Source organism: Suricata suricatta, chromosome 10 (genome assembly GCF_006229205.1).
Source record: "Suricata suricatta isolate VVHF042 chromosome 10, meerkat_22Aug2017_6uvM2_HiC, whole genome shotgun sequence".
NCBI lineage: Eukaryota > Metazoa > Chordata > Mammalia > Carnivora > Herpestidae > Suricata > Suricata suricatta.
Window position 1 is genome coordinate 89,519,552 of NC_043709.1, and position 12,133 is coordinate 89,531,684.

A 12,133-nucleotide genomic window follows, 5' to 3' on the forward strand; every position below is an offset into this window, starting at 1 on the left:
TTTAGCTGACGGAACCATCCAGGCTCCCCTCTACCATCTTTTATTTTGTCCTTAACTCTGTGCTGCGTAAGTGTTTATATCTGTTTTGGAGTCATGAAGATCAATAAGACACACTGCATTCCCAACATGGCCTGTAGTCCTTTACCAACTTGACCCATTTTCTCATGAGGAGTCATCATTTCATTAGTGAGGTATTCATTATCATTTTATCTCTCCAAATCTCCAAGTTATGAATTAGTTTTATGATACAGTTTGATCCCTTCGAAGGAAGTACCACAGACAAGCACTGTGGATGGTGCCTTTGGCAATTATGGTTTCCAGCTGCCTATTAGTCGTCAGCATCTATTTCAAAGATTTACCACTTCACTTAAGGTACCTGCCGTACTCCTGCCTCTTCACCCTCAGCAAATGGTCTTGCCGATGTTGTGGAAGAAATAATAGAGAACATCAGATAATACTCTGCCTACCCTTTCCAAACAAACAACCAATTACCTGTGTTACCCACATCTTTACCCTCTTGCCCACTGTCTTGGAAAGAGAGTACCTCCTCATCAAACCAGTGTTGTTCTCTGAGCTCCAGAGGTCAACCTTTCCCATCCTCTCGTAGACCTCGTGGAAAAATATTACTTTCATATCTTTAAAATGTATGATACCTTTAAACTCCATTTCTTATTTTCCCCTCAAGACTCACTCTCCCAAATACAGGTCTAACTTGCTTCTTCCATTTATACCCAAGATACTTGAAGGAAGTTTCAAATTTGTCTTATCCTTTGTACTCACTCAACCCTCTGCAGGCTGGCTGGCTTTGTATCATACCGCTTTCTGTGAAACTTCTAATCAGCATCAATGGGGTGGGTGTGGGAGGTCAATTCCTTACATTTGCTACTGCTGATGGCTTTTTATTCTCACCTCCTTCTGCTTGTAAAACATTGCTGATTTCTACCCTGCCACTTTCACAGCTCCATCTCACTTGCCCCTCTGCTCCTTAAACCTATGCTTTCTGGGTTCCTCAGCTCCTTTTTGCACTTTACAAATTCTCCCAACACAGTTTGCACACTGTGTGCTTTCCAATTCACTACTTTATTTTCCAACTACCTTGAGCTGGGCACAATCAAGGCCACCTTCTAGCACTCGGTCACATTATGATGCCACATCTGGAGATGAACTCTGGTCAGTTTTCAGTAAAACAAGGCTGCTTGAAGCATATGCCTGGACAGGTCACCTTAAGAGAAAAGAAATGTATAGCTGATTTAACTTGCCTTAAACATACACTCTACTTGTAGGCTTCTGCTAAGTGCTCGAAGGGAAACTAATAGTATAGAGGACAAAAAAGGCATTTTCTTTACGTAAATGTGCAGGGCAATATTTGATCACACATAAGCATTCAGAGTTCAGTGATTTCAAGGCTCAAAATAAATGGCTAATTTTTCTTGGCAAATGAAATTGAATTATTAAATGATCATACTGGTGTTGGGCATTAGTAATGGAAGGGAAAAGAAACCGTCTATTTATTTTTCTCCTCAAGGCCATATTACATTCGAATGTTTCATGCTTAATAGCTGCACCTGCTGGTAAGGACAAAAGATGCACTAGAACTTGATTTTGTAAATAACTTACTGCAATAGGCCAAGACTTTGTGCCATACCTAATGGGCACGTTGCCTCCTTCTTTGATTGTGTTCCTTTTTTTTTAATATCATTTAAAAGGAAAAGGCTTGTCCTGTTGTGTGCACTGCTTAAATCTGTTTTTGTTACTGCTGGAAATTATTTCTGTTGTCATCTCAACCATTGTCAGCCAACTGTCAGTAAGATTTGTTTTCAGAATTTAGGGTGAGTTTGCTAAGTGAAACTGTCAACCTGCTCAAATACACAGTCAACTCTGTTATTTGCAGTGTTAAAGAAATGTAGTCATTCCTTTAACAAAGTTTGTCTAGGAATAAAGGAGCACGGTTTTAGAAATGAATAAAAAAACAGGAATAATTTGTGATCAACCTAATTTTAGATAAATTTTAAATACATCTTCGCAGGCATACAATTTAAAGCAATTCTTTGATGTTTGACATAAGAGGAATCCAAGATGGAAAAAAGGTAAAAAATGCTTAGAAAATATGAATGACATCTAACTTTTTTTTTCTTAAAACACTAGTATTGGGACCCACAGCCTAGAAAGTATATTTTATATCCTTACATTACCTTAAGTGCTCAGTATGGAGACTTAAAGAATTATGTGGCTCATCAGATATATGGAGAAAGGATCCTTACCTTATCTTAAATGATAAAATACCATTAATTTTGCATTAGTATTCTTGAGTGAATGCTGCATTCTTTTATTCCTTGTGTTCATATTTAAAACCATTATAATAATTGTTTTTATGTAATTTATTTTTCTGTTTCAACAAATGACAGATGTTGGCTCTAAACAAAGAAAAATGGATTGTGAAAGCTAAAGTCACCTCTCTTTTTTTATTGCTTTTAAGTGGATCCCTTAAGGAGGGGCTGAGGGAATTGATAGATTCCATGCATGGAAAGTTGGCTAGAGGTGTGTGCCATGTCACAAGGTGTGGATAAACTGTAGTTCTCATGGGCCTGCTGGCAAACATACATCCGGGTACCTAGCATCCAGTCGGTGAGATCTTACTCTACATGCCACACACAAACATGCACACTTACACGCGTGTCCTACCTATGAATGTGTAGACAGAGGGAAGAGCAAATCTTAGGACCCATTTCTCTAAGACACTTCCTAATAATTCACCATTATGGTTAAATCTCAAAGATATCATCATGATTGTCATGGGGCCTAGGCACTTTTGTTTTCACAAGCCCCTTCCTCCATAAAACAAAACTTTAAGTGGGGCGCCTGGGTGGCTCAGTCTGTTAAGCGTCCATTTCAGTTCACGTCATGATTTTGCGGTTCCTAAGTTGGGTCCTCCTGTCCGGCTCTGTGCAGACAGCTAGCTCAGAGCCTGGAGCCTGTCTTCGGATTCTGTCTGTCTGTCTGTCTGTCTGTCTGTCTGTCTCTCTCTCTCTCTCTCTCTCTGACCCTCCCCTACTCGTGCTGTCCCTCTCTGTCTCTCAAAAATAAATTTAAAAGCATTAAAAAAACATTAAGTTCTATTTTATGATTGCATGGGTATAAAGACATTTATTAGTATGATGTAACAAAACACTTTTTGAGCTAAAAGGTTTTCTTTGTTTCCTTCTAATCAAAAGATAAATAAGACATGCTCGTGGGTGTCTAAAAGTAATGTGGACCCCAGACGTTCCCCAATATGTCTAATGAATAAGATAGCTCTGGATACCACTGAGTTCAGGGCTTATTTACTGCCAAATTTATCACTCTTACCTTGACTTTTCACTTAAACCCCTGGATTGAGAATTGCCTATGGAAACTTTCTACTTACTCATATGATGTTACCTGAGATTTAAAATCAAATTTGTAATTATCCACAAATTAGATCCACCTCCAACTTGCGTATTTCCATTATTGTTCCCATCTCTTCCCATTCTTTCAAAAATAGGAACTCAGGGAGTGCCTGGGTAGCTCAGTAGGTCAAGTAGCTGACTCTTGATGTAGGTTCAGGTCATGATTTCACAGTGGTGGGATCGAGCCCCATCTAGGTGCTGCACTGAACATGGAGCCTGCTTGAGATTCTCTCACTTCTTCCCCTCCCCTGCTCTTGTGCTCACTCTCTCACTCTATCTCTCTATCTCTCTCTTTAAAAAATAATCTTAAAAGTAATAGGAACTGAGGAGTATTCCTCATCTGCTTTTCCTCATATTGTATATTGAGTATTCAATTTGAAGGAGCTAGCATTTCTGCCCTCTGTGTACGGTCCCCACAACCACCCTTTAAGTGATTCAACACCTCCCATATGAGCTTCAGCACAGGATTTCTAAAGTATTTTCCTATCATAGTTATTCTGTACATTAAGGCTGAATTAGTTTCCCCTAAAACACATATTATGGAATCATTGTTCTTTGCAAGAATCTCTAGTGTAAATAATCGAGAAACTAAATATTTCTAATTTGTGACCCTGTTTATAACCTGATACCATCAACTTACTTCTCTCAACTCCCCAGATAAGCTCTTCACTGGCCTGGAGTACGTTCCTTGACATCCCCCACACAAATCACACCTTGTCTCCTCCTATCAAGCTCTTCTCTCCCCTCATTCACCACGAAAAGCTTCTCCACAGTTTCAGATTTGGTCCTATGTCCACCAGAAGGTCTCTCCAAGTACACCATTTAAGAAGATGTCATCCTTCTCTAACTCCTAGCCATTTTCAAGGTACACTATTACTACTTACACTGGCCTCTCTTGTATATATCTACTCACTTCCTAAGTGCCATGTTCATCACATATTTTGTGTGTTTCTACCGTGCTTAGAATGGTACTAGTTATAATGACAGAGTTAACATTTATTAGTACCTTGATTAAAATATTTTAATTTTTTAAAATAGCAATTATCCAAAATATTTGTAGGCTATAAAATTACCATGATAATAAGTAAAAATAGAAATAATACTGCTAGCCTTTTGAAAAACCCATAACCTATAAATGTAGAGGGTTTTTAAAAAATCATTTGCAGCGATTGTGTACTGGTATCATATAACAAGGAACCCGAATTTATCAGTTATGTTTGATAGAAACCCAAATCAAACTATTTTAAGTTTGCTTTACATTCAACCTTTCCACAAATATTTGCTGAACAGCTCTTAAACCCCAGCTTGTTGTGTATTGTGCTGGGACCCTGGAGATGAACAAGAAGTCCTCTTCTTTCTCACTTACAGAGTTTACACTCTAGTGGAAGGAGACACACAATGCCAAGTAGCACTAAGTTCTGCGAAGGAAGCAAAATGGACTAAGGTGATAAATAGTAAATGGGAAGTATAGGAACTCATTCAGACTTAATGATTCTATAGGTCTCCTCTGTGTAGACCACTCAGATGAAGTGTACATGACAGAAAGGTGGTAGGCAGAGGAAAGGCATAGGAAAATCTGAGGAAAGGAAAGTATCCCTTGAGAGAAGTAGAAGTGTTAAGTCCTTGAGAAAGGAATAAGCCTGACATGATAGAGAGTCAGAAAGATCAGACTGTGCTGAGGTCATGTGTCTACTCTTGGATCTTGCTTTGTGAGCTGACTCCCAAGTGCCACGTGCCCACTGCCATGAGAGACAACAGCTCTGTCAGAGCCACAGCAGGGAGCAGTCTTCTGAGAAGGAAAAAAGGCAAGAGAAGAAAAATAACAAATGGCCCTGCACATTTTGAAAAAAAACATCTAATGAGAAGCAATGAAATCTGGGTTCAGGGATACACATATAAAATAGAAACTCAACAACTTCATAAATCTTTTATTTACATGCCTATGTTTCATTCAAACTTTTGTAAAGATTTGAAAGCTATTCTTCATGAAAATTTGAACATTAGTTACCTTATTAGCAACCTTGTCATCTTTCCAGAAGAATAATACACCAAAAGTTTTATGACTTTTCTTCTGATTCCAGTTCTATTTAGTACACTATGTTGAAGGAACTACAATGGTCACCCCTTATCTGTGTGGGGAGATACATTCCAAGGCCCCCAGTGGATACCTGAAATCATGGATCCTGAAACCAAACTCTATATACACTATGCTTTTTTGCTATACTTACGTACCTATAACAAAGTTTAATTTGTAAGCTCACCACCATAAAAGATTAACAAAATAACTGTTAGTAAAACAGAACAATTATAACAATATACTATGATAAAATGCATGTGAACGTGGTCCTTCTCTCAACCTGTCTTATCGTACTCACCTTTCTTCTTCTTGTAATGATGTGAGATGAAGAAAGGCCTGCATGATGAGATGAAGTGAGGTAATGACATAGACGTAAGTGTTAGGATACCACCGACCTTATGATGATGTGTCAGAAGGAGGATCATCTACTTCTGGACCACAGTTGATCAGGGGTAACTGAAACCACAGAAAGTGAAACTATGGAAGGCAATACCATAAGTAAGGGGTTCTGCTATATTTATATTGTCATCTTGGAATTTTCCCATGCATAGAAAAATCATGTGTAAATTCATCTGTTACTGAGGCAGCCTAGTACAGTGGATAAGAGGTAAGACTGTAGAGGCAGACATTGTGTCTTGGTTCTGCCCCTTAGTATCTGTGTGACCTTGGGACTCTCTGTGCCTTACTAGTCCTCTCATCCTTAAATAGCAGAAATAGCAGTATTTACCTTATAATGTTTGTTGTGAAGATTTAGTAGAAAAAACTTATATAAAAAACTTAGAGGAATATTTGGCACATAGTTAAGATTCATTAAATATTAATTACTATTATAATTTTTACTGATTTGAAAAACACTTGAAATTATAAAGCTTCATATAAAATGGAAATCCCCAGAGAAATGCTATAAAATAATGCGACTGTTTTGAGACGATTAATATTATAGCGTTCTAATGTATTTTCCTTTTGGTTAAGTTTATTTATTTATTTTGAAAGAGCACATGCAATTGGGCAAGGAGCAGAGAGAGAGAATGCCAAGCAGGCTTGGCACCATCAGCATGGAGCCTGATGTGGAGCTCAGACTCATGAACTGTGAGATCATGACCTGAGCTGAAACCAAGAGTCAGATGCTTAACCAACTGAGCCACCCAGGTGCCCCCTAATATAGTTTCACTTTTTATAAACCAATAAAAACTGATTAAGCTCCAACTACAATATCCAAAATCATTATTATGGTGAAAAAGATATAGAATAATATTTAGCTGGTTTAAAGCACATACAAACAATTGCAACTGAGGTTCAAAACTAAAGTATGAATGAGAAGTTTAATACTGCATGTAGTATTACACACAGTAATTTAGAAAATGGTTCTAACGCTTCTAAACCAAAATGAAGAAACACACACACACAAGGACAGAATGTGAATGGTACTATGTACTGCTGGTATAAAAAGAAAGAAGTTAAAAATGTGTTACGATGCAATGAAATGTATTTTATTAGAAAACTGTACATTGTCAATTCTACCATTATACCACGTGTTTTGGTCTCTTTTATGAGTTTATTGGGATTTCTTTTTAGCTAAAAATAGATAACATTTTAAGACTATGTGTAACACACTAATAATGCCTTGACCATATTCTTCCAGTACACTCTGTTAAAATATTTAACTAGTATTGGCCCAATAAAAGAGGGAATCTTATAATAGACTAATTAAATTTCTTTCCTTAGCTTTGATGTAAATGCTTACAGCATTTGACTTAATCTTGTGAGACCATCAGTTCTCAGGTTCTTTAGTTGATTCATTCATTCATTGGTACCTCTATAGCCTTAAAACATACCAATTCATTTGGTACTCAATAGCACTTGAAAGAATAAATGAGGAAAAGGATATATGAAAGTGAATACAAATAATTTTAATGTATAAAATCACCGGATAATTCCTATTCTGATTGCTCTACAAAAAGAGAGAAGAGTGAAGACGAATATTAAGGGCCTACTGTGTCACTTGCTTTAGGCATATACCGTATCACGTTTCACCCGCTGTCCAGCTTGTCAGTTTGGCGTCACTACCCCCATTTTCAGAAGAGAAAGTCGAGGCCTAGCCAAACGTATGCCAAAGCCCACAGCTAATTAACGATTGCGCCCCTGTTCACACCAGAGTCTGTACAGAACACAATCTATTTCTAGAACACCGCGTTGTGCTGGTTCCTTGTAATTAATGACATTAGGTGTTAATGTCACTATTTCCCCATCAATCTTCACTTTCAACAGCCCTGACAATATATGAGACTAACTAGATATGTAAAATTATTTTTTCTGTGCATTTCTGCATTTTTATACTTATAAACCAGACCATGAAAGAAGTAAGTCTTTTGTACCAGTAAAAATTGTCTCCAATCCTTTTTTTGTTTCCGTTTTAATTTTAATATTCCCTTCTTATGCCCCATTATCTTTTCCTCAACTCCTCTTCTCCAACTGAATAAATAAATAAATAAATAAATAAACACACAAACAAAAAATCAGGTTTACAGTAATGTCTAAGATCCTTGACTTTTTACTAATATTGACAAGGCACAGAATTGAACTTTAAATTTGTGTTTCCAAATAAACATCTAGTTATAAGGACTACACTGAAAAGAAACTAATGAAATTCCAAGCTGCTCTGGGGTGGCTGTTTTATACTGATCGGTGGTAGATTGCACTATTGACCAAATGTCAGACACGGAGCGATACAATGATTGAATAAAAGTGTATACATAATCGGAGCAGAGAACTTTGCCAGGACCAGCTTTGTCGCCTTTCTCATAATACTAAAGGAAATTCTTTTTTTTCTCCTCTCTGAGTGCAAATAAATTTTTTTCTTTCCTCCTTTTATTGGTGCCCCCAGATAAAATAATGCAAGATGCCTTAGCCAGAGACGCTGATGAAATATTTTCAGCCTAGATATTAATCTGTTATCAGTTCTGTAGGTGTGAAATGTGATGAAGATGACAGAGAATCATGCTCTGCAGGCCTCAAGTAATTTGCACCGAAGATATTTAGATCTATCTTTGGACACTGCAGATCAGTTATTATGGGAGGGGAAAAGCCCTTGGGGAGTCTATCTTGAAACATATTTCAAATGCCAAGGGAGTTGCATGAAAATTGGGTAATGAATGAAACTCTGATTGCAGAAAAATCACTTTGGAATGTGACTGCCGCAGCACAATGTTGCTGTGTGTGAACCTTAAATGCTTAACACCATGGACTGAGTCATGTGGATTCTGTGATGCATGATGGTCCCACTTTCTATCTTTACTCTTCTTGCACCATTCAGTTGGGGATGAATAAATATTTGTCATAGAACCTGATGGTTATATTTTTCCTTTAATTGAAAAAATGACCGCAGTGTATTCATAATATATGAGAGCCTGTAGACAGCTTATGATAAGTTCGCCAAAGAAATTTTATTACTTTATCCCTATACCTCTGCATAAATCAAACGTTGTTTCTTAAACTCCAAAAGGTATTTCTGAATGCTTCTAAATGAAACTGAACCAAGTTCTAGACAAGACTGGGCTTCTCATTCCCAATAATCAAAATGGGATCAAAAGACATTATAAACTCTTCTTTCGGGAAAACTTACCTGAAATAGCCAGAAGTGGTTTACAGCGGTAATCTACCTGGTGGGGATGGCGGTGTACTCATTCCTATTCTCAATTTAGAAATTTAGCTTGAGACAAAGAACCCATGCTTGCTATGTCACGTACGCTCTTACCATGAATAGAAATATGGGATCAGAAATATTAACATAACTATGCAGGCACATCAAATTAATTTAAGTTACATCTGTATAAACTCAGCAAATTCTGATGTTAAGAGTGAAATTGAAAATATGTTTAATAACAGAAATATAGACATATTTTTATATAAGGTCTTTTCTACAAGGTCTAAGAACCGTCTCTTTTCTTGAAAACTGCCCTGAGTGAAACATGTAATTATACTTCATTTAAATGTGTACAGGTTTTTCTCACAACTCCTAAGAGAATTTCTTTAAATATTTATCTGTAGGGTGCCTGGTGCTCAGTTGGTTAAGCATCTGACTCTTTGTTTCGGCTCAAGTCATAATTGATCTCACAGTTTGTGAGTTTGAGCCCTACATTGGGTTCTGAGCTGACAGTAAGTACAAAGCCTGCTTGGGAAGTTCCCGCTCCCTCTCTCATTGCCCCTCCCCCACTCGCTCTCTGTCTCTCTCACAAAATAAATTTATTTGCATGACTGTTTATGTTTCTTAGAGTATAACCTGCATGGGGACAGAGAGTATGTCCTCACCAGTGTCTGGCACATAATAAATGCCTAACAAGTGTTTGCAGAATGAGCACATTAAGGAAGGGAAGAAAGACTGTCTGACTTAAAGAAATGGGGCAATATGTAGCAAGATCACCAATGAAAGGGAAAATGCCTCTGTTGGCAGAGAGGGTGGGGTGAATGGGACTTTTTCTCAAATGTTAGAAATGGCAAAACTGGAAAAGGAAGAAAACAAAGAAGACATTCTAAAATAATTTTCATCTGTTGTGGATCAAAGCATGGAATAAAAAGGGCCAAAAGTAGAAATATTGTATTCATTTTACCTGCACCAGAAGGATGTCTACCAAGTGACATCAGAACTAAAGATATTTACTCTAGGTTTAGGGGCTATATGAGCCAGTTGGATTCTAGAAAAGCAAATGTCATAATGAAGCTACTTCTGACACTGGAAGTTCTGATCCAAGTCACTTGATTCCAATTTTCAAAGTGGTGCCCAGGTGGCTCCCAGCTACACCAGTGACACCAGTCTTCTCCAGGCTTATTTCAGAATGGTTGAGTTTGGCATGACCTTACCCAAAATATCTTTTCCAGGTAACCTAATGTGTATCGTCTATTTCATGCCATAGTGCACCTCAGTGGAAATACCTCAGCTCCACAATAAATTTTCAGATTCCTCAGAAGAAGGAAGCTCATTGCTGAATGACACATCTTAAAAATGGAGGTTTGAACCACTAGCCTATGTTCTGCTATTTTCTTTTCTCTCTTTGTTGAGCTGCTCTTGACCATTTCAGATGTGTAAAATTTGATACAGACCTCTGTCTTATGAATGGGCCCTTCATACACTACTGTCTAGAAGTGAGTGCATATGTGTTTGATACCCAGAAAGAAAAATTCTGATCATGAACACACAGCAGTGCAAAGATAAACATTAGTATTTGTGTTTAGTCCCCTGTAGAATCAGTCTTAAATAGGCCATCCAGAAATTCATTGTATATCTAGATTCCTTCATGCCTTTAACCATTTTAGCCCTTGCTCCTGGATCTCTTTCAAATCCTACAGGAGCCCTCAGAGGCCAGATGATATCACTCCTGGATCATCTGAGAGGCAGAGATAGAGCCTTCCTTACCTTGAGAGTAGTAGGGTTGGGTCTTCCACAAGGTTCAAAATGTAGCATCTGTGAAAAATAAAACTAAGTTTTGCTATCATAGCACAGTGCACAGTATTTGATAATATAAATTTGATATAATATTATACCAAAAGATGCTTTTCCCAGGAAGAAGAGAAGGAATGAAAGGAATTAGAGTTGGATCAATGGGATTTTTTTTAATTTTGTTTTTAGGAGGAAAGAATTTTTTAATTCGGCGTTTCAGAATAGAGGTAGGAGAAGCTAGAAGGTTTAAATTCCCAGATGGTAGGATCTAATATGGATTCCTTTATGTTCTAAAAGTCACACAAATGGGTCTTTAATAAGTTGTTTTGTATAAATGAGAATGAAAATGACAACAGAAGGGTCCATTTTAATTAGTTCTTGCAAAAGATATAGAGGAGGCAGTGGAGGAGAAAAGCTGAAATACTATCTTATTTTATTTTATTGTAGTGAGAGAGTACAAGCAGGGTAGGGGCAGAGGGGAGAGAGAGAGAATCTTAAGCAGGCTCCACTCTCGGCACAGAGCCGCACTCCAGGGCTGAATCCCACCACTGTGAAATGATGACCTGAGCCAAAACAAGGAGTCAAACACTTAGCCAACTGAGCCTCCTAGGCCTTCCGAAAAGCTAAAATGTAGAGAAGGCTGAAAAATTGTTAGTTCTCTGCCGACTCATCTAAGGAGAAAAAGAAAAACTTAAATTTTCCAAAGTAGATCTCTTTTTGGAAAAAATAAGCAAAATTTACTTGTCTATAGACTTAGGAAATTAGGTTTAGAATGTATTCTTCTATTAGGAAATGCATTTGTTTGCTTAATTTGTTATTAATTTTTAGTAGGAAGGCCTCACCATTAGTAGCTCACAGACAATATGACCATTAGGTAAAATGAACTATGAGTAATTGGAAAAACATTCTTTTGGAATCAGAAGGCCAAACATGGATCCCAGATTTATCACTGAAATTGCTATATGTCCTTGGACAGTTTACTCCACCTCTGAAGTGTCAGTTCCTTTATTGGGTGCCTGGCTGGTTCAGTGGGTAGAACATGCAATTGTTGAACTTGGGGTCATGAGTTCAAGCCCCCCTTTGGGTGTAAAGCTTCCTTTAAGGAAAATAAATAAAGGCACAAAAATAAATAATCCTAATTCTGTAGGCTTCCTGATGTTCAAATAAGATAATGGATATAAAATCACCAGGAAAACT

General features: G+C 37.5%; 1 long non-coding RNA gene across 1 annotated transcript; it reads right to left on the minus strand.

Moving 5' to 3' along the window:
- Nucleotides 1–1,061: 1,061 nt before the first annotated feature.
- LOC115303549 lies at nucleotides 1,062–10,139 on the minus strand. Its single transcript, XR_003914121.1, has 3 exons — nucleotides 10,110–10,139; nucleotides 5,801–5,958; nucleotides 1,062–1,222 (listed from the first exon to the last, which is right to left on the minus strand). It is a non-coding gene; the product is annotated as an uncharacterized LOC115303549 (long non-coding RNA).
- Between the last annotated feature and the right edge of the window lie 1,994 nt (nucleotides 10,140–12,133).